We start from the raw sequence: 23496 nt of genomic DNA on the forward strand, positions 1-23496 counted from the left end.
CACTGCAAGTTAAACCTTGATTTGTGCTAACAGCATTGATGCAGATGTTCGTGTTTCACTGTTGCAGTCATTACACTTGGGTTATCCTGCTGGCAGGCTACCCGCAGTCGGCCTGAATTCCAAAGTCCTGGTCCAGCGTAGGTTGCTGCTGCCTCTTCCCTGACGTCAGTGCGCCGGGGGTATATAAGATGCAGCTGGCACCATTTTCTTCAGTTTTTCTTACCGCGTGGTGCCCAAAGCAAAAGCAGTTCGCAAGTGCCAGTCAGCCGACTCCTGAGATTTTCGAAATTGAATTTCAGATCCGAAGTCTTCAATAAAGCTAAGTACCCCGTTGGGCAAACTTTTTTCTTGCTCCAGACCGATGTCAGAAAAAGTTAACAATTGTATTTCTTGTGGGAAGCAAATACCTCGTAAGGATTTTCATTCTTAACTGTATTCCTTGCCTAAGCCCTGACCACGATGTTGCTAGTTATCGGTTTTGTGCTAGATTTAACCAACGCACTATTAAGCGTCGGTATGATTTTGCATTTCATTATTTTGGCAATGGTGGGCACAGGCCTGTCACCACAACAAGGGGCAGCCATTCACTTTACCCACAGCCAGGCAAACACTAACAACAGATGTATCAGATTATGCCTGGGGGACCCACATGGCAGGAAAATGTATTTAGGGCACATGGCCCGCAAGCCAAAGGCATCTTCGCATCAATCAAAAAGAGATGCTGGCTGTACAAAATGCCCTGACAGCCTTCAAGGACCTACTTCATCCAGGACAACTGCTGATAAAGACGGACAATACTACAGTCATGTGGTACATAAACAAGCAGGGAGGCACACATTCTTACCCCCTCTGCAGACAAGCCATGATTTTGTGGAACACACAATTGACTTACCAAGTACACCTGCAAGCACAATTCCTGCCAGGAAAAACAAATGCTCTGGCAGACGAACTAAGCAGAAACCTCATGGATCCTCATGAGTGGAAACTAGATCCACAAATCTTCAACATGATAACAAGGAAATGGGGATGCCCAGACATAGATCTATTTGCCTCCCTTCACAACAGCCAACTACAGAGATTCTGCACAAGGACTTATCACAAACAAGCATGGCAAGTGGATGCTTTGTCATTCAGCTGGAACAAACTTACAGTATATGCCTTTCCTCCACTGCCTCTCCTCCCCAAGGTACTCCTAAAGGTCAGACAAGAGAAGCCACAAATTATACTGATTGCCTCTGATTGGCCACGCCAACACTGGTACCCAATCCTAAGGAGCTTGTCTCGAGGCCCAGCCTGGACATTGCCTCAAATTCCTCATTTACTGATCCAGCAAGACAATCAGATCCTGTGCAGCCAGCTCAGAACCCTAAATCTGGCTGCATGGCGGATAGTGTAACCATTCAGAATACACCTCTCTCTAAAGCGGTTATGGATGTTATTTTGGAGGCCAGGAGGCCCAGCACCAGAAAATCTTATGCAGAAAAATGGAAGAGATTCTGTGCTTGGAACCAGGCACAAGGAATTGACACGCTTGTACCAAATATTCCTCAGATTTTGCAATACCTAACTGAGATACTGGACAAAGGCCTATCCTTCTCATCAATTAAGATTCATGCCACTGCCATTTCAGCTCATTACAATACGGACCCACCTATTTTTTCACATCCACTGCTTAGGCAGTACATCAGAGCGGCCAAAAACATAAGACCTCCACGGAGAGCACCACTACCTGCATGGGACCTCAATTTTGTCTTGGAAAAACTCACACTGCCTCCTTTTGAGCCAGCCAATACAGCTGAGATAAAATTCTTATCATGGAAAACAGCTCTGCTTTTAGCAATAATTTCAGCAAGAAGAGTCTCAGAGTTACAGGCATTAATGGCTGTGGAACCTTTCATTATCTTCCATCTGGACAGGGTTTCTCTAAGGACAAACCCAACATTTATGCTTAAGGTAGTGTCCAGTGTGGCTCTTAACCAAACCATTCATTTGCCTACTTTTTATCCAAACCCACAGAATAAAGGGGAGAGACTTCTGCATTATTTGGACATACACAGACAGCTACGCTTCTACTTGGACAAAACTAAAGCTTTCAGAAAGACCGAACAACTTTTAGTGGCATATGCTGCTGGATCACAAGGAAAGGCTATCTCAAAACAGACTATTTCAAAATGGATAGGACACTGCATTCATTTCTGCTATTCACAACATGGAAAATCAGTGCCTAAGGGCATTAGACCACATTCGACCAGGGCAGCAGCCACCTCAGCAGCCTTCCTCAAAGGAGTACCAACCAAGGATATTTTGGAGGCTGCAACATGGACTTCAGTGCACACTTTTGCTAAGCACTACCACTTACCTCTTTATTCTAAATCCAGAGCAGGCTTTGCCACTGCAGTTCTGCAGGGTCTCATAGCCACTCTTAATTCTATTTAGACCCAGCCGCCCAACCTCAGCTTTGGGATTCAACCCAAGTGTAATGACTGCAACAGTGAAACATGATTAACATAGTACAGTTGTGTACCTACCATAAATGTAGATGTTCGAGTGTATTCACTGTTGCAGTCCAGGTTACCCATCCACCCACCATCCTCCTTTCTTTGCTGGGACTTATCTGTATGTCTCTATTCTATGCAACCTATGTGGTGTATTTGCTTGTAGATGGAGGTAATGTTTATTTTACTGCATGCTTTTTTATAGGCAATGTTTTTAGCCTACCCTTTTGAGGGCACCTGACATTTGGGGCAAGAAAAACTGAAAAAAAATGGCGTCGGCTGCATCTTATATACCCCTGGCGCACTGACGTCAGGGAAGAGGCGACAGCAACCGACGCTGGACCAGGACTTTGGAATTCTGGCCGACTGCGGGTAGCCTGCCAGCAGTAACCCAAGTGTAATGACTGCAATAGTGAATACACTCGAACATCTACATTTATGGTAGGTACACAACTGTACTTTTTTTGATGTTTGGTTTCAAATGTTTATTTGGAATGAATTTACAGAGCTTTGTGAAATTAGGCTTGTATTACCTCAGCAAGATCCTGCCTGGGTGTCCTGCTGAGCTCTACAGCAGCTAAGAGAGAAGAGAGAGACTGAGTGGATTAAGTACCTCTGTTTAGCTTTTTATTGCTTATTTTCGCTAACCGCACTATTCTGAGCTTTTGTTATTAACTTTGCAACTTATGTGAAGTGTATTTTTGAATTCTGATACTGTTTGCACTTTATCTGATTGTTTTAAGTGTTTTTCAACTGTTGCACTGTTGTGGGCTACACACACCCAGATAGCCAGATAGCCATTTTTCTGCCTTGAAAGTGTCTATCTGTTTTAATTTTCAAAAAAAAAAAAATCCTAGCTCTCTACTCATTTCCCACCTTCCTATAACTAGTAGAGTCCGGTTTTCAGATTTTGCTGAATTGTGAGCTGTTTTTTAGTTTCTGTGTTGCCCAGACCTTGCTAAGATAGAAGGAAGCTTCTCTGTTAATCAGTGAGAGTGGTGAGCTTTGAGCAGTCTGTCTGTCATTGGACAGAATTCAGGTCAGAATCTGTATTTTTATTGGCCATTTTGGGCTATTTCTATATGTTTCATCTTTCTGTTTAAAAACATGTGTTTGCACGTTTTTTGCACTTGTATTACCCCAGCAAGATCTTGCCTGGTTGTCCTGCAGAGTTCTACAGCAGCAGAGAGAGAAAAGAGAGACTTTGAGTGGATAAAGTACCTCTGATTTTGCTTTTTATTGCTTATTTTCACTAACTGCACTATTCTGAGTGTTTTTATTAACTTTGCAACTCATTTGAACTGTTTTTTTTTTAAATTCTGATACTGTTTGCACTTCAACTGATTGTTTTTAAGTGTTTTTCAACTATTTAGCTGTTGTGGGCTACACACTCAAGTGTGATAGCAATTTTTCTGCCTTGAAAGTGTTTGTATTACTGTATCTGTTTTAACTTTTGAAAAAAAACAAAAAAAATCCTATCTCTCTACTTGTTTCCACCTTTCTATAACCAGTAGAGTCCGCTTTTCAGATTTTGCTGAATTCTGGGCTGTTTTGTAATTTCTGTGTTGCCCAGACCTTACTAAGATAGAAGGAAGCTTCTTTGATCATCAGTGAGAGCGGTGAGCTTTGAGCAGCCTATCTGTCACCGGAGGAGTGGTTTCAGTGCAGAATCTGTAGTTTTATTGGCCATTGTGGGCTATTTCTATTCCTTTCATCTTTCTGTTTAAAAACCCATGTTTGTGCGGTTTTGCGCAGCTCCGTTTAACTAGGGTTAAACTATTCTTGGTGCTAGAAAGTCTGCTCTTCAAATTTTCCCTTAGAACTAGCCAATTTTCTAGTTTTAGCACTCAAAATTGTTTCTTTGTGCTCAGCACTTGTTCAAAACTCGTAACAAGCACTAAATAATCTACAAATTACTACAGCACTCAACTTTTCTCACTCGTCAAGAGGAAAACAGTTTTTAGTACTTAAATTAATAAGCTTCTATCCAGGCATGTCTGAGGGTCACCTCCCAGTATTTTTCCCTGTCCACTTGATGAATCTGGGCATCTTGGGGCAATGTAACAATTGCCTCATGTACACTGACAACCCTTTCCTCCTACCACCCAACACTGCAACCTGTTAGAGATGCACTTGTGTAGCTAAACTGGAAGCCAAGCTCTCTCCAGCCAAGACTGAATTATACAGTCAAGAGGAGAAGGTAAACACCTGCAGCATACCACACTCAACACACAGTCCTTCAAAACCTACACCTAAACCCACACATAGAAACACAAAACACACATCAACATTCACGGAGGCTCTTAATAAAAATCTGCCCAAACAACAGAGACCTCCAAAGCTGAAATGCAAGCAACCACCACCCCCCAACACTACCCAAATGACACACAGCCCACAAAATCAGTGTGCCACTCAACCTCAGCCCATAAGGCAAAACAATGTACCCAACACACTAGTAATAGGCAATTCTGTATTCAGGCGCACTGATGTCCCGCTCACCAGGCTAAACAAGGAGAAAGTTACTGTCACCTGCCTTTTGGGTGCCAGGATCCGCCACATAACGCACGCACTCAGGGCAGTCCACAACAAGTACAAATATGACCCTGTCACTGTCTATGTTGGTGTGAATGACCTGAGATGTACCTCCCTGGACTACATGAAAAGAGACATGGAGGAGCTCTCAGATCATGTAGCCCATGCAGGTATGACCCCCTAGCCCTGAGTAGCATCCTGCCATCGCCCAGAATTATACCACAGTACAAGGACAAAAATGATTGACTTCAACAATTGTCTAAACTTCTGGTGTCATTCTAAGGGGATTCAGTGTCTATCTGCCTGAGATGACATAATTCGACAGACCACGATGCTTTGCCAGAGATGGCCTGCACCTGTCACCCTTGCAATTCCGGATACTGGCTAAGGCTCTTGCCACCCCTATATAGTGCCTTTTTTAGGCAAGGTTCAAATGACAAACTCACCACCATAGCAGGTACAAGCAAGCAAAATCTGAGGGTAATGCTACTCAATGCTAGAAGTCTAAACCTCAAAATGCACTCACTTGAGGCACTCCTTAAAGTGGAGGACATCAACATCTGTGCAATGACAGAGACCTGGTTCAAGGCTCCAGAGAGCACCCCTGCATTACCAAGCTATAATTCATACCACACCTTTCGGCCACCTAACCTGGACCGAAACACTAAAGGAGGAGATGTTTCCATATTCATTAAGGATAACCACACCTCCAGGCTAGTTGCTCAACATAATGCATCCAAAGTTATCCAAGTGCAACTAACACTGGGCAAGACTGCAGTTCAGGTTATAGCTTGTTACAGATCTCTTGCCATGCTCCAGGATGCCCACTCCGTGTTTCTTGATATACTGGAAAATATTAAGATACAGCCCAATACCACCATCAACTGGGAAAACTACTCACTCAAGTACTAACTCATTTGCTCAACTTTTTCTGGAATTCATAAATTCCAACGCCCAGGATCAGCTTGTCCATACCCCCCACCAGGGGCAGCAATATCCTGGACCTGATCTTTACCAATATGGGTAATTGATGTTCCACGCTAGAGGTCAACTCCTCGCTGATCAGATCCGACCACAAGCTAATCAGCCTAGACATCTATACCCACCCCCACCCACCATTAAGGAAACCACCACAAAAATCTTCTCCAAAACCAACTTCATGCTTCTTAAGACAGAAGTGGCAAACTTCACGGCACCCATACAGACAGAAAATAGAGGTACGACTGCTGAATCCTATACAAATGCACTGTATAAGCACATTCATGAGTGCATTGATCGTGCCATCCTCCAAAAAAAGGAAGCCAATCTGGTGGTCCCCTGCCATAAACAAACTCTACAACAGGAGGAAGAAGCTGTTGCAAAAAAGAGTAAAATCCCATGATTGCAGGAACTCTTCCTGGTCAGCCTCAATAAGAAGCTGAGATCCATCATAAAATCCTCCAAAGCTAGTTACAAAAATAAAAGCACCACTGATTCTAAAGACCACAAAGAATTTTACAGCTTTGTCAAGAATCTCAATGGCAACACTCAGATCTGCTCTGAGCTACAGCACAATGGCACTAGGTATACAGAACCAACTGATATTGCCAACATCCTGGCAGATAGGTTCCATGCAAACTTTACACCCCCCCCCCCCAAAGGGCCTATCTCTATACCAGAAGAATGCAAAGCCCCTGTAATCATGAATGCACAAGTAAAGACTACACTCTCCAAAGCCAAGAACACAGCATCCATGGGACCAGACAACATTCCAGGCTGCATTCTGTATGAACTACAGAACAAACTGACACCCCACCTAAGTACCATGTTCAGCATTGCCTCACTTCAGGCTTTGTGCCTACTGAATGGCACACAGCAACAGTTATCCCACTCCACAAAGGGGGTGCCACCACGGACCCCGGGAACTACCTCCCCATTCGCCTGACAAGACTGATCTGCAAGGCCATGGAATGTATCATCTTGGAGCTTATAAACAAAGACATAGGTAACCTCCAAACTCTGGGCCCCACTCAGTTTGGGTTTGTAAAAGGTAGATCCTGTCTCCTACACCTGATTGACTTCTTTGAAGCAGCACCAGAGCCGTGGACAAGGGTAAGATGGTGCACAGAGCCTCCCTTGACCTCGCCAAGGCTTTCAACACCATCCCCCTCTTTGGCTCTTTGGAGTTATAGATAAACCCACTAAACTGGGCATAAATCCCTATGTCACAAGATGGGTGGCCAACTGGTTCACTGGCAGAACTCACACAGTGAAAGTAGCAGACTCCAAATCTGACTCGAGACCAGTGACAAGTGGAATACTACAGGGTTCAGTCTTGGGTCCTCTCCTGTTTGGCATCTACTTCTCAGAAGTCAACACAGCAGGTCTTTGGCTAACGAAGTTCGCAGATAACTGCAAACTAGAAGCCATAATAGAATTGCCTAATGAGGTGGGCATTCTACAAAGGGGCCTCACTGAGTCTGATACTTGGTGTCGAAGTCATGGCCTCAAGCTCAGTGCCAAGAAGTGCGTTGTCATCCACTTTGGGAAAAACACTGTGTCCATGAACTACCACATAGGCGGTAGCCTACTAAACACTGAATGTGTGATAAGAGACCTTCAGACACAGGTGGACAGTCTCTCCTTTGATAATCACATCGCCACAGTAGTCATCCTTCTATGTGGGACACCTCATCATAAAGGGGTTCTCCTCCAGAAAAAAAGGGGTCATTGTTCCTCTCTACTCATCCCTCATCAGACCCATTATAGGTACAGTGCCCCATTTGGCATGTACCTCGCAAGACATCTACAAAAACTAGAAAGGCCACAGAAATATCTCACTAAGAGGATTACCGACTTCAAACAGTTGCAATACGCAGACTGTTTAAAAAAACTCCAACTCTACTACTTCGCATATCGCCTACTCAGAGGTGATCTCTGCCTAACATACAAAACCATGTCAAACCCAGATCTGTTGGACATGCTACACTTAAAGAAATCCCAATCTCTCCAAGCCACACGCTCCAGGGACCTAAACCTTGTCACCACAATAAACAGAACATACTGGAGGGATAGATTCCTGTCCCAGAGACTTCCCATGCTCTGGAACAGACTACCCATTCATGTCAAACAAAGCTCCTCATTAGCCCTCTTTAAGAAAAATCTTGACAATTGGATGGGAAATAGGAAATTCACCCCGGGGATCACTTCTGTGGCTCTGCTCGACAGGGGCACAGGAAAATTATTTTCTTGGGTGGCAAAAGCCAGGGAACTTTGTTGGCTAGACTTATATAGGCCCGATGAACCTATGTTCCTGTGCATTAAATGAAGTATAAGCTACAACCAAAATAGTGTAATATGACCCCAGCTTGCAGGGTAATTGTTGGGGAGGGAGGTTGATACAACTTATATTGTTGATATACAAGGAAAATAAAATTAGTTCTAGAACAGATCCTTGTGCAACTTCAGGTGAAAATGTTCCTGTCTGAGTTTGGCGGGTGTAGTAAGGATTTTGACATTTCTCTGGTAATGTCAATGTGGGGAGGGGCAAAACCATTTTTCAGTTTTTGAATTAAGATCAAAGGACTCAAAGCTCCTGTTCAGATTGTATCTGGCAGATTTTTTAAGTAGCAGCTTTTGTAAATAGTGTTGAAAGAACTGTTGCCAATTCTGTGTCTGATGTTCTTCGTGTTTCCCTGTTGCAGTCATTACATTAGGGTTATCTGCTTGCAGGTAGCCCTCAGTCAGCCTGATTAACAAAGTCTTAGGTCTTGCGTCAGTTGTGGTCTCTTCTTTCATGAAGTCAGGTCATCAGGGGTATAAAACATGCAGTGGACGTCATTACATCAGTCTTTCTTGCCATGCAGTGCCCGAAGTAGAAGCAGTTCGCAAGTGCCGGTCAGCCGACTCCTGAAATTTTCATTTTCAAGTTTCAGAACCAAAGTCTTCAACTAAAAGCTAAGTACCCCATTGGGGAAACTTTTTCTTGCTCTAAACTGCTGTCAGTAAAAATAAATAATTGCATTTCTTGTGGACAGCAAATACCTCATAAAGATTTTCATTCGTACAGTATTCCTTGCCTAGGCCCTGACCACGATGTACCTCGCTGTCAGTTTTGTGCCTTATCTAAACCACGAACTATCCTTCATCGGTATATTTGCACTTCTAAATTTTTTGTTGCTCAGTTCAAATATCCTGATATGTCTTCGGTAAGCCATCCGACTACCGACATTCCGAAGAAACGCAAAGATAAAGACAGAGACAGGCCGCCCAGTTCGCCGGTACTCAGTGAGGTGCTTTCGCAGCCCCTGATACCTGCTACTTCAGATTCACAGGCCTCTACTGAGACCCATTCGGAGTATGCCACGAGATGCTTCAACTGTGGAATCTGCAGATGTCTCTACCTTGGATGGGTCCAGAGCCGCTGTGCAGGCACCGGCTTCTGAGGGTGTATTCAGGCCTACTGACTTGCATATTAAACCGGTGCCATCTTCTTCTTCAAGGCTTAAAACTCAAACCATGCCTAGAAAACTGACGCCCAGACTGCATGGTTGCTCATGTGGTCAGGCCTCTATGCCTAAAGAGCAAATAAGAATGACTGAAGACTTAATCATGGGAAGCCAACCTTCCCCCTCTAAGAGACTTTGGACTGAGTTTGCTTATGATACTTCTGAACATGATTCTGAAATTTCTGTTTCCTCTGATGACCAGGATTTACCCTTATCTACCTATGAGAATTCTAATGCTGAGGACTCTATTCCATCTGCTCCCCCCCCCCCCGAGAGGATTTCTCATTTGGTGAAACCTTGCATACTCTCGGGGAGCTTTTTCGCTGGGAAAGTCAGCATTTCTCTGATTCTAAAAAGAGGCTTAGGGATTTCTTACTCCTGGCCCAGCACAGGCCTTTAGCTATACCTCCTGTACTGGACATTGTTGATGTCTTTTCGGAATCTAGCATGGCCCCTGACTCTTTACCTCCTGCTTCCAGAAAATCTGATAGATATTGCATGGTTCCTGACTCTCAAAAGTTCCTTTTCAAAAATCCTACTGCGGATCCTGAAACCATTTCACAGGGACCCAAGGGCATTAAATCTACTACTGCCAAAAATCCTACCCCCTCTGATAGAGACTCCAGGGCGCTGGATAGATAGGGTAAGAAGGTATACACTTCGGCAACTTTGGCCATTAGGGCCTTGAATTGCCAGTTTCATATGTTAAAGTATCAAGTGCATATTATTGGATTGCTTAAACAGAAAATGATGTTGACTCCTGATTTTGCTGAAAATTAGATTTTACAGGATTTTATGCATTCTGCTGAAGAAGTTGGTAAACATACATTGCAGTGTGGTTTTGATTCACTAGAGGCATCTTGCAGGGCTGTGGTAACTGGCTCTGTACTTAGAAGGTATGCTTGGCTTAAGGAGCAATCCTTGCCAGATCATGTTAAAGTGAAATTACTGGATGCTCCCTTAAATCAGGGCCACCTGTTTGGCAACAAGGCAGAAGAAGTTCTTAAAAAGAGGGAGGAAAAAGCTAAATCTATGCAAACGGTTAAAGACTTTTTACAAGTACAACCTCCAACATTTGGTAGGCATTGGCCTTCTATGAATTGGTCCTTTCCTGCCTCTTCCAGACCTTCTCAGTCCAAACCCAGATCCAGCAGAGCACCCAGGCTTCAGTCCCAGGGGATGCACAGGACTAAGCAGTGGGGGGCCTCCACTTCCATATTTTGGAGTAGTAAACTGTCTCAGTGACTTATTTTTAAAAACTTCCAAGCACTTCTCAACTGACTGCCCCTTTGGGGGGAAAGATTGCACTTCATGCAAAGAACTGGGGACTCATTACCCAGGACAAATGGGTTTTAAATAGTGTCCCAAGGATACAGATTTCACTTCCACACATCACCAACTCCCAAGCGGTTGGCCGGATCTACCTCCAAAGCAGTGGGCAGAGGCCCAAAAGCAAGTACTCTCTCTTAAGCATAGGGGCTATTCAATTGGTACCAGAAGAGAAAAAGGGACAAGGTTTCTACTAGAGATTTTTCCTGGTACCCAGAAAAGACAATTCATGACGTCCTATACTGGACCTGCCTACACTAAACACTTTTTTGGTGATTCCAAAATTCAAGATGCTGACTCTTCACCAGTTGCTTCCTATGCTAAGCAAAGATGCCTGGTTGGCAACACTAAATTTAAAGGAAGCATACCTGTACATCCCAATCAGGGAGTCTTGCAGAAGATACCTACGCTTCAAAGCAGGCTGCACGCACTATCAGTTCTCTGCACTGCCCTTTGGCTTATCTACTGCACCCAGGTTTTTCACAAAGTGCCTAGCTCCAGTCATTGCATTTTGCAGGCAAAGAAATATTCAAATATACCAATACCTGGACGATTGTCTAATTCAGGCAGAAAACCAGGACATACTTTTGAATCATCTGGCTTTTGTACAGAGGGTGCTAACTTGTCTGGGGTACACCATAAATGTAAAGAAATCACACCTGGTACCCTGACAACAAATTATATTTGTGGGAGAAGCTTGAATACAAGTTCCCAGATGGCTTTCCTCATGCCACAGAAACAAATTCACTTGACAACCTACTTCAAACAAGTGGTCACAAAAACCCTGCTATATCTATAAGGGAAATACTACAAGCCTTGAGGTTTATTGCCTCCTGCATTCTTCTAATTCCATATGCAAGACTGCATATGAGGAAACTACAATGGTATCTAAAAAGCCTGTGGTGTCAACATTCTCAGGATCTAGAAGCAATGATTCCTATCATTCCTTGTCTATGCCTAGAGTTCCTTTGGTGGGCAGAGGCCTTCCACCAAAACAAGGGACTACCATTCACACTACCTCCTGCCGCCCAAACCCTAACAGACGCGTCAGACTATGCATCTGGCAGGGAAGTGCATTCAGGGCAAATGGAACCCAATTCAAGTGCACCTTCACATCAATCATAAAGAAATGTTAGCTGTACAGAATGATCTGACAGCCTTCAATGACCACATTCTTCCAGGACAATTAATGGTAAAGATGGACAACACCACTGTTATGTGGTACATAAGCAGGGGGTACACATTCTTACCCCCTCTGCAGACTAGCCATGGCATTGTGGAACACAGCCTTGAGCTACCAAGTACATCTACAAGCTCAGTTCCTGCCAGGAAAACTAAATATACTGGCAGATGGACTAAGCAGAACCCTCATGGACCCACATGAGTGGAAACTGGAACCAAGGATTTTCAACATGTTGACAAGCAAATGGAGGAGCCCAGATATAGACCTGTTTGCCTTTCTCCAGAACTATCAATTGGAAAACTTTGTGCCAGGACTCCCCACAGACGAGCTTGGAAGGTGGATGCTCTGTCCTTCAGCTGGAAAAACCTATCAGTTTATGCCTTTCCTCCTCTGCCTCTGCTCTCCAAATAATATTAAAGATCAAACAAGACAAACCAAGGATGATTTTGATTGCAACAGCCTGGCCATACCTACACTGGTACCCCATCCTGCGCAGTGTGTCACTGTTGGCCCCATGGCTCCTGCCTCAGACTCCTACCCTGCTCTCTCAGCAGGAGAACCAGATTCTGCACCCTCAGCTTTAAGCACTGAACCTAGCAGCCTGACTAATTACCTAAGCTCTCTGTCACCATCCCTCAGTAAACCAGTGATGGATGTCATTTTAGAGGCAAGGAGGCCTAGTACTAGAAAATCATATGCTGAAAAATGGAAAAGATTCTGTGTCTGGGACCAATCTCAAGGGATGAGCACAGCAGTGCTCAGTTTACCTCAGATTTTACAATATTTAACTGAGATGCTTCACAAGGGCCTCTCTTTTTCCTCAGTAAAAATTCATGCCTCAGCCATTTCAACTCATTATAACACAGAACCTCCCCTCTTCTCTCTTCCACTGCCCAAGCAGTTCCTCAGAGGGGCCAAAAATTTAAGACCTCCCAGGAGAGCTCCAACTCCAGCCTGGGACCTTAACTTTGTATTGGAGAAACTCACCCTTCCTCCTTTCGAGCCAGCTGCTACTGCAGATTTAAAATTCCTTTCTTGGAAAACAGCTTCCCTTTTAGCCATCACTTCAGCAGGAAGGGTATCTGAATTACAGGCCCTTATGGCAGTGGAGCCTTTCATTATATTTCATGCGGACAGGGTGTCCCTCAGGACCAATCTCTCTTTCATGCCAAAGGTGGTATCCAGTGTGGCCTTTAATCAGTCCATTCATTTGCCTACCTTCTTTCCTAATCCACAGAACAAAGGGAAACAGATACTGCACTCCTTAGATGTGCACAGACAACTTAGATTCTACTTGGACAGGTCTAAACCTCAAAGGAAATCTGAACAACTTCTGGTGGCATTTGCTGCAGAGACAGAGGGGAAGGCTATTTCAAAGCGAACTATCTCCAAATGGATAGGCCATTGCATTCACTTCTGCTATAAGCACCATGGAAAAACTATCCCACAGGGGATCAGATCCCACTCAACCAGGACTGCATCTACCTCTGCAGCCTTTCTCAGAGATGTACCTACCAGGGACATCCTAGAAGTTGCTTCCTGGAGTTCTGTACATACTTTCACCAAGCATTACCATTTGCCAATTTTCTCTAAATACAGAACTGGCTTTGCTACTGCAGTTTTGCAGGGCCTTATAGCTGGTCCTAATGCTATCTAAATTCCTCCTCTCATCCTTAGCTTTGGGAATCTACCCAAAATGTAATGACTGCAATAGTGAAACACAAAGAACATAGTACAGTTGTGTACACTTACCATAAATGTAGATGTTAGAGCGTATTCACTGTTGCAGTCCTGGTTACCCTCCCTCCAGCCCCCTGACTTCATTTGGCTATACCACTTGTCTCTTTTTCAATGCTTAAAAGCTTTTGTGGTGTATTTGCTTTTTTGTTTGAGGTATAACCTTGTATATTTATAGATTTAATTGCTTCCCGTTGGGGGGCACCTAACGTCACGGAAGAAGAAACAGCAACCGATGCAGGACCCAAGACTTTGTTAATCAGGCCAACTGAGGGCTACCTGCAAGCTGATACCCCTAATGTAATGTCTGCAACAGTGAATACACTCGGACATCCACATGTATGGTAAGTGTACACAAATGTACTTTTTTGCATCTGAAAGTACAGTAGGCCATATTTGTGTTCAAATGCTGTGTTGTGTAGTATTTTTTCAAAACTTGTAGTTAAGTAGTGGGACATAGAATTGAGCCAAAGATCTTCATGGGAATGTATTTTTGGGGTAGGTTTTATGGTGCATTTGTGTGAGTTGTAGTGGGATGACTTCATTGGTGAGGTTGAGTATATGAGCTAGAGACTTTGAACTGAAAGGTGCATCGTGTAGAGAAGTAAGGGTCAATGTCATAAGGGTTCAGTTTCTTTCTATGATTTTCCTAATTGATTTTGAAGTGAAAGTAGATAGTAAAGTCATAAGCTTCTACATGCAAAGTGGTTGCTCATGTGGATTGGCACATATGATTTTTTTTAAGTGAGGAGTTAATATCCTGGAAGTAGGATTTGAAATGTATATCATTCTTATTACTATTATTACTACTATTAATGTTACTGTTATTGGCAGACAAACTTACTGAAATATTTCAGTAAATAGGGTTCTATAACTGTGATTACAGCAGTTGGCTGAGCACAGCAGCTATGAAACCATCTTGGACTTTCTGTGTTACCAGATCGTACCTACTGTGCAATATTCATTGTACTGATCTGACTTCAGTTCCAGTGTGTGGTTACAGTTGACAGCTAAAATGTATGTGCCGTAGGCATCTTTCTACCTGTTTCCATTGTGTATGTCTGTGTCTGTTGTGTAGCAATTTGAGGGTGCCTTGCTACATGCACTGGTGACAAGCTGTATCTCTAAATAATTAACATACTGCTAACTGGTTTATTCGGACTGATTTTCATTACAGCTGGCACCTGATTTGTTAAACCGTGTGGTCAAGATCAGCTAGGGAAGACTAGACATTCCTTGTTTTCCATCTCCCCTGTTGAACAAATCATTGTATCTAGCCTTCTGTAGCTGATGATTTAATGGAGCCTCATACGTTCATTATGATTTAAGTAGAGCAGTTTGCCTGAGCACTGAGCAGTGCATCTCAGTGTGACTTTGTCTATAAGACTGAACAGACTCAGACATATACAAAAACTACAGTACCACCACAAAGTTCTGTGTTGAGATATGCCTGACACTGCAAGATGCAACTGTAATGATCTGCTAACTTTTACTTACCTCATTTTATCATGTTATATTAATGTGTTTTGTGAAACTGTAAGTTGACTCCTAAGCATAATTTATTAAATGTTCTCCTGTCGAACAATGGGGCTGATTCAAAAAAAGTTACCATAAGGTGTGAGTGCAGTGACTATTTCTAATTCAGAGGCAGCCCTAGTAAGGTTCATTAATGCAAATATGTGCAGCATTGTCGTGAGCTATCTCTGCAAATGTGCTAAATACTAATGAGGCATCCTTGAGGAGAGGCATATGCCAACTAGCCATGTGCTCCCCTTTGAAAATGTCTGCTCAGCTGTGTAAAGTAACATGCAAGCTCATGTTAATGAATACAGCCAAAAGCTCGTGATCACCCATCAAGGTAGAGGTACCCTCAAGGTACCGGTGAGTTTAACAGATACGTAGTGTTGGAATGTGTTTGTGTGTGTCTGCTGGAGAGAGGTAGGGGATAGTTAGTGTATGTCTATGTATGCGTATGTGAATGCAATTTGGGTGGGGGCTGTGTGTGTGTGCATGTGTGGAGGGAAGGGGTCTGTCACACCTCCACACTCCCCTAGACTAATGAGTAAATCCTGCAGTATTGAGGTGGTGGGAAATAGTAGACACCAGTGCCAAGCTGCATATTGTGCCTTAAAGGCACTTAGAAAATAATTAAGAAAGATGATGCTGATCAGTGGAGGGAATGCTAGACACCAGATATTCTGCATATCATTTCTTTAAGGTACTTAGCAGAAAGACAGCATAGATTTGGGGGGGGGGGGCACTAAACACCAGGGATACTTTTATATAGCATGCCCTAAAGACTAAAAAGATTAAAGCCTTGTACCCTCCCACCTCACACAGAGGTCCCCTTCACCACTGCTAGACACCAGGGATAATTGAAAATAGTACACGTGTTTAAAAAAATGTAAAGTAAAAGGGGAAAATGTTTCAAACTCTTCACTTCTGGTACAGAAAGTGGCAGCATTAACCCAGTATGCTACCTAATCAGTTAGTGTAGCCAGGGGTGTTTTGCATAATAGCAAGTTTTAAACTCTAATGTATGGTACAATTCAATGATTGCAACAGTCTGTGAGTTATGAGAAAAGTGTCACTGCAAGAGGCAGCAACAGGAGTGTGTCCGTGTGGGTGGAGGCTTCTGTACAAAGGCAGGAGGGACATTAGATGACACCAGGAACAATATTTAAACTAGTATTGGGACTTTGTTAAAATGTTAATAGAACCCACAGATCCAGCATCACTGTGCAGTGTACACAATTTGAGAAGAATGAAACTCTCATGCCTGGCATTATTTACTCACTGTAAAGACCCATGATTTATACAGGTAATCTCTGTGGTAAGTCTCAAACAACCCACTAAACAAGTATAGTGGGTCCAAAAACAAAACAGTGTAAGAAGATTCTGTGTGTGGAAAATTTTCAATCCATATTTTTCTTCTCAAAAAGCTCAGCACTTGTCTTAAAAGCATATCCCTTGTCTTATAAGCATTTTCTTTGCAGGTCAAGCACTCCTATATTATACAAATCCCTCACTTGCAAAACCCCCCAGGAGTGCCCACTTCCCTGCTAAGCCCTCTACTTTTCTGTCTCATACCAACTCATAATTCTTTCTAGCATGTCGAAGGGTCAGATGCTGGCGTCCTCTCCTACCCAGTTGGTGAATCTGGGAATTCTGAGGCAATGTTACAATTGCCTCATGTACACGGACAACCCTCTCCTCCTCCCACATAACACTAACACTTGCAAGAGATGCAGCTATTTAGCCAAACTGGAGGCTGAGCTCTCTCAACTCAGGACTGGCAAGACCAGGCAGGAGGAGAAGGCAACTACACACACCACAATACAAGTCTCACATAACTCAAACACCACTGAATCAAACACATAAACACACTAAGACATACTCGGAGGCTCTGAGTAAAAATTTACCTAAACAGCAAAGGCCTCCAAAGCAGACACCCAAGCAACTGCAAACTCAAGACACCACACAAACAACACATAAAAAACAAAATCAGTGTGCAAAGCAGTCACTGCCCTTAAGGCCAAATACAACACCAAACATACTTGTCATAGGTGACTCCATAGTCAGACACACTGACGTCCCACTCACCAGGCTGAACAAGAAGGTCACGGTAAGCTGCCTATCGGGCGCTAGAATCCGCCACATAACACAAGCACTCAGGTCACTCCATGGCAAGTACAAGTATGACACAGTCATTGTCCATGCTGGTGTGAACGACCTGAGACGTACCTCCCTGGACTACATGAAAAGAGACATAGAGGAGCTCTCTGATTATGTAGCCCAGGCAGGTATGACCCTGACCCTGAGCAGTATCCTTCCTTCACCATGAATGATGCCACAATATAGTGACAAGATGATCAGCTTTAACAATTGGCTTAATTTCTGGTGTCATTCAAAGGGGATCCAGTGTCTGTCTGCTTGGGATGACATGCTCGACAAGCCACGCTGCTTCGCAAGGGACGGCTTGCACCTGTCACCCCTGGGATTCCGGATATTGGCTAAGGCTCTTGCCACCCCCATAGTGCCTTTTTAGGCAAGGCTCAAATTCTAAACCTACCACCCTAGAAAACAAAAACGGGAAGAAACTAAGGGTAATGCTGCTCAATGCCAGAAGTCTAAATCTCAAAATGCACGCACTCGAGGCCCTACTCAGTATGGAGAACATCGATGTCTGTGCTGTGACTGAAACCTGGTTCAAGGCTCCTGAGACCACCCCGGCACTATCAGGTTTTACCTCATATCATGCGTTCCGGCCCCAAAACCCGGACCATACCACAAAAGGAGGGGGTGTATCCATATTCATCAAGGATACCCACACCTCCAGGTTGGTGGCTACGCACGAAGCATCGGAAACCATCCAGGTGCAATTAACCATAGGCAAAACTGCTCTACAATTTGTAGCATGCTACAGGCCACCCTCTCAAACTCAGGAAACCCACACAGCCTTCCTGAAGACACTGGAGGGTATAAATGTATCACCAAACACCATCATATTGGGTGACTTCAACTACCCGAGTATAGACTGGGAACATTACTCAAGCCCCAACTTTCTAGCCCAAAGGTTCCTGGAGTTCATAAATTCAAATGCCATGGAACAACTAGTCACCGTCCCACAAGAGGAGAAAATATACTAGATCTCATCATCACAAACATGGGGACAAAATGCTCCACACCGAAGTATATCCTCTTTGGTGAGATCAGATCATAAACTAATCTCACTAGAAATCCACATCCCGCCCCCACCCCAAACAAAAAAGACCACAGTGAAGAACTTCTCTAAAGCAAACTTCACACTACTCAAGACAGGTGTGGTATCTTTCAAGGCCCCCGAGCCAATGGAAACCACAACCCAAGCTGCGGAAGCCCTTACAAATGCCTTCTATGAACACCTTCAAGACTGCATAAATCAGGCAATCCCAAATAAAACCAAGGCTCTTTCCACCAAGGGCAAACGTCCAGTCTGGTGGACCCCAGCCATAAACAAACTTTGCAATAAGAGGAGAAAGCTATTACATGATAGAGCAAAATCCCAAAAAGGGAAGGCATCTTTGATCAGTACTAGCAAGAAACTACGATCCCTCATAAAATCATCCAAGGCCAACTTTGAGAAAAAAATTGCCATAGATTCAAAAGACAATCATAAGGCCTTCTTCAGCTATGTCAGAAACCTGGGTGGAAACTCCCAGATATGCTCAAAATTAGTCCAGAATGATACAAAAATCACTGAACCTACAGACATTGCCAACATACTGGCAGACAGGTTCAGCACAAACTTCACCCCCCCCCCCCAAAAGGAGAGATAACTATCCCAACAGAGTGTAGCCTCCCAGACATCTCAAATGCGCAGGTGAAAGCTGCTCTCTCTAAAGCTAAAAACACAGCATCAATGGGGCCGGATGGTGTCCCCGGCTGTGTGCTGCATGAACTCAATGAAGAACTAAACCCGCACATAAGGCAGCTGTTTAATCTTAGCCTTACCACAGGATATGTGCCCAAGGAGTGGTGTACGGCAACTGTGGTCCCACTCCACAAAGGCGGTGCCTCTACGGACCCTGGTAATTACCGCCCCATAAGCTTAACAAGCCTGGTCTGCAAAGCTATGGAGAGGATCATAATGGAACTCATAAACAAGGACATAGGGGACTTGCAGACCTTGGACCCAACCCAGTTTGGCTTTGTCAAGGGCAGATCTTGCCTTTTGAACTTGGTTGACTTCTTCGAAACAGTTACCAAGGCCATTGATGAGGGAAAGGCAGTCCATACAGCCTACCTTGACCTTGCAAAAGCTTTCGACACAATACCCCACTCGGGTATCATAGAGAAACTTACCAGCTTAAATGTAAACCCATATGTCACAAGATGGGTTGCAAACTGGCTAAAGGACAGAACCCACAGGGTTAGAGTTGCTGGAGCCATGTCAGACTCCAAGCCGGTTACAAGTGGTGTCCCACAGGGCTCAGTCCTTGGCCCCTTATTGTTCGGCATCTACTTCTCAGAAGTACAGGCAAACATAGGAGGACTATGGCTGACAAAGTTTGCGGATGACTGCAAACTGGGTGCCATAGTGGATAGTACATCGGACACAGACATCCTTCAGAGGGGTCTCACGGAAACTGATAGCTGGTGCCAGAGCCATGGCCTGAAGTTAAACGCAAAAAAGTGTATAGTCATACCCTTCGGGAAAAACAAGGTAACCCCGAGCTACCATATAGGTGGCAACCCACTAAGCACAGAAGAGGTTATCAGGGACCTGGGTACCCAGGTTGACGGTGGCCTCTCGTTTGACACTCACGTTGCTAAAGTGGTTCAAAAGACCTTCTACATTGCCCATCTGATCATGAAGGGATTCACATCCAGATCAAGTGAGGTCATTGTTCCCCTGTACTCTTCACTTATCAGACCAATGATGATGTATCTCATCCGACACTTGTAGCAATTGGAGAGACCCCAAGTTCCTCACCAAAAGGATAAAGGAGACCAAAAACTGTCATGTGTACTGCCAGACCTGAAAAACTCCCTACCATACCCAGGTTGACGGTGGCCTCTCGTTTGACACTCACGTTGCTAAAGTGGTTCAAAAGACCTTCTACATTGCCCATCTGATCATGAAGGGATTCACATCCAGATCAAGTGAGGTCATTGTTCCCCTGTACTCTTCACTTATCAGACCAATGATCGAGTACAATGCCCCATTCGGGATGTATCTCATCCGACACCTGTAGCAATTGGAGAGACCCCAAAAGTTCCTCACCAAAAGGATAAAGGGACTCCAAAACCTGTCATGTACTGCCAGACTGAAGAAACTCCAACTTTATTCAGTTGCATGCCGTCTGCTCAGAGGTGACCTGTGCCTGACATACAAGGCCATGACCAACCCGGAATTAATGGACATGCTCCACCTCAAAAAATCCAAATCCACCAGAACCACTAGAGCAAGTGACTTAAACCTTAGCATGGATATAAATAGGATGTGCTGGAGGGATAGATTTATCACCCAGAGACTCCCCATGCTGTGGAATAAAATCCTGGTCCATGCGAGGCAGAGCACCTCGCTGGCTCTGTTCAAGAGAAATCTTGACCGGTGGATGGGAGATCGTAGGTAGGTTTACCCCGGGAATCATCTCTGTGTCACTGCTGGACAGAGGCACAACAAACTAATGGGCACATTATTTCTAACATAAGGGGTGGCGTAAGCCACATAACTTTGGGCTAGGCTTATAAATGCCTTAGGGCAGATAGCCTAGTATAAACCTATGAACCTATATATATCTAATTAATCACTGTATATTAATCAGATCAGATAATGGTAGTAGAAGTAGCGAACTTAAACTCGTCTTAAGTCAAAAAAATAATAAAAAATATATAATTTGAAATATTATACAGAATTACTAAGTATTCAAAAGAAAAGTATTCCAAGCAAGGTAGGCAGTCTGTTTCCAGTCAAAAATCCTTTATTAAGTACACAGACTCCAATTGAAAATCCTTTATTAATCACTAATCATCGCACTATCGATTCTCGACACAAATTGACGTCTTTTTCACAATTAACGTTTTTTTAAAAACTACCGAGTTTCGAAGGCCCAGAGTATGAACCACAACCAAGAAACTGATGACCCACTCTCAAGCGCCTGCTTCCTTCTGTCTCAAATAATTAAAATGGCGGAAGACCCTATCATGCTGATCAGGGGAAGCCAAGATACCCCATCCAAAAGGAAAAGAGATCTATTCCCTGTAGTTCTGTCTGAACAAGAGTTAGATGGATCTGATGCATCTGAATATGAAGACATGCAACCCCTCTCTACTTATGAGGACTGTGATGCGGAGGATTCAGTTCCTTCAGCCTCTCCCTCAGAGGATTTTTCCTTTGGGGAAACCCTGCATAACCTTAAGGGAGCATTTCCAATGGGAGAGTCAAGACTACCCTCAGTCTACAAAGAGACTCAGGGAATTCCTAGATCTTCCACAGCATAGACCCATGGCCATCCCTCCAGTTCTGGATGTTGTGGAGGATGTTTTCCTGAAATCCAGCTTGACTCCTGACACCCTCCCTCCTGTACCTAAAAAAACAGACAGGTACTACAGAGCCCCTGACTCGCACAAATTTCTCTTTAAGAATCCTACTGCTGACCCTGAGGTAATTTCTCAAGGGCCTAAAGGAATTAAAGCAACCTCTGCTAAGAATCCCACCCCTATCAGGGCACTAAATTGTCAGTTCCATATGCTGAAATTTCAGCAACATACCCTGGGACTCCTTAAACATAAGATGTCTTCCTCTCCTGCTTGGGCAGAATTTAAAGAATTACAAGAGTTAATGCATTCTGTAAGTCAAGTAACTAAACACACTTTGCACTGTGGTTTTGACACCCTAGAAGCATCTTGCAGGGCAGCAGTCACTGGTTCTGTCATTAGAAGGCATGCATGGCTTAAGGAACAGCCCTTGCCAGAGGGTAGGGGAAGTCATGCATCCCCAATTGCAAACACTCAGTTTGGCAGCTTGGCTTATTCCCTAACTCGCGACCAATCTGCCAACCTCAGTAAACAGGTTCTAGATGTTATCCATGAAGCCAGACCCCCTAGCACCAGAAAGTCTTATGCTGACAAATGAAAAAGGTTCTGCACCTGGATCCAGGCTAAGGGAGCCAATATGACACAGCCATCCCTCCCATCTCATCCTGGATTATTTAGCTGACCTACTACACAGTGGCCTCTCTTTCATCTATAAAAAAAATTCATGCCTCTGCTATTTCTGCTCATTTTCCCACTGAGCAGCCCCTCTTCACACACCCTTTGATCAAACAGTTCCTAAGAGGGGCTAGCAATTTGAGGCCACCCAGAAGGGCACCATCTCCAGCTTGGGACCTTAACTTTGTACACCGGAAAAGCTCAGCCTGCCCCCCCCCCCCCTTCGAACTAGCTTCTTCTGCAGAACTAAAATTTCTCCTCTGGAAAACAGCATTCCTTCTGGCCATCATTTCAGCCAGAAGAGTCTCTGGGCTGCAAGCGCTCATGGCCTTGGAACCCTTCATCATCTTCCATGCTAACAGGGTATCCCTCAGAACTAACCCATCCTTCATGCCCAAGGTGGCGTCCAGTGTGGCTCTCAACCAATCTGTTAATTTGCCCTCCTTTTCCCCTAATCCCCAGAACAAGGGAAGGGATTCTGCACTCTCTAGATGTGCACAGACAGCTCAGATTCTATCTGGACAGGACTAAATCCTTCAGGAAGTCGGATCAACTGCTGGTTAACTTTGTTACAGGGGCAGAAGGCAAAGCCATCTCCAAACAAACAATCACCAAATGGATAGCACATTGCATCCATTTCTGCTACAAGCAACATGGAAAGCCTCCTCCAAGGGGTTCAGGGCACACTCCACCAGAGCAGCTTCCACCTCTGCAGCTTTACTCAGAGGAGTCCCCACCAGGGACATCCTGGAGGCTGCCACCTGGACATCTGTTCACACTTCTACCAAGCATTACCACCTGCCTCTCTTCTCCAAATCCAGGGCAGGGTTTGCCTCTGCAGTCTTGCAGGGCATCGTAGCCAGCCCCTAGTTTCCTTTGCTGCCTCCACCCTTTTCCTCAGCTTTGGGAATCAACCCAAATGTGATGACTGCAACAGTGAAACAGTGAAGAACATATTACAGTTGTGTACACTTACCATAAATGTAGATGTTTGAGTGTATTCACTGTTGCAGTCCTGGTTTCCCTCCCTCCATCC

At 44.2% G+C, this 23496-nt stretch overlaps 1 protein-coding gene across 4 annotated transcripts in view; it reads left to right on the plus strand.

The window, feature by feature from the left end:
* The window catches only part of LIMA1 (LIM domain and actin binding 1), a 1567671-nt gene that overhangs the window by 1532994 nt on the left and 11181 nt on the right, over window positions 1–23496 (plus strand). The window lies entirely within an intron of this gene.

The sequence above is a fragment of the Protopterus annectens genome, chromosome 9.part0 (assembly GCF_019279795.1).
Source record: "Protopterus annectens isolate FY-2018-M chromosome 9.part0, PAN1.0, whole genome shotgun sequence".
NCBI classification, from domain to species: Eukaryota; Metazoa; Chordata; order Ceratodontiformes; family Protopteridae; genus Protopterus; species Protopterus annectens.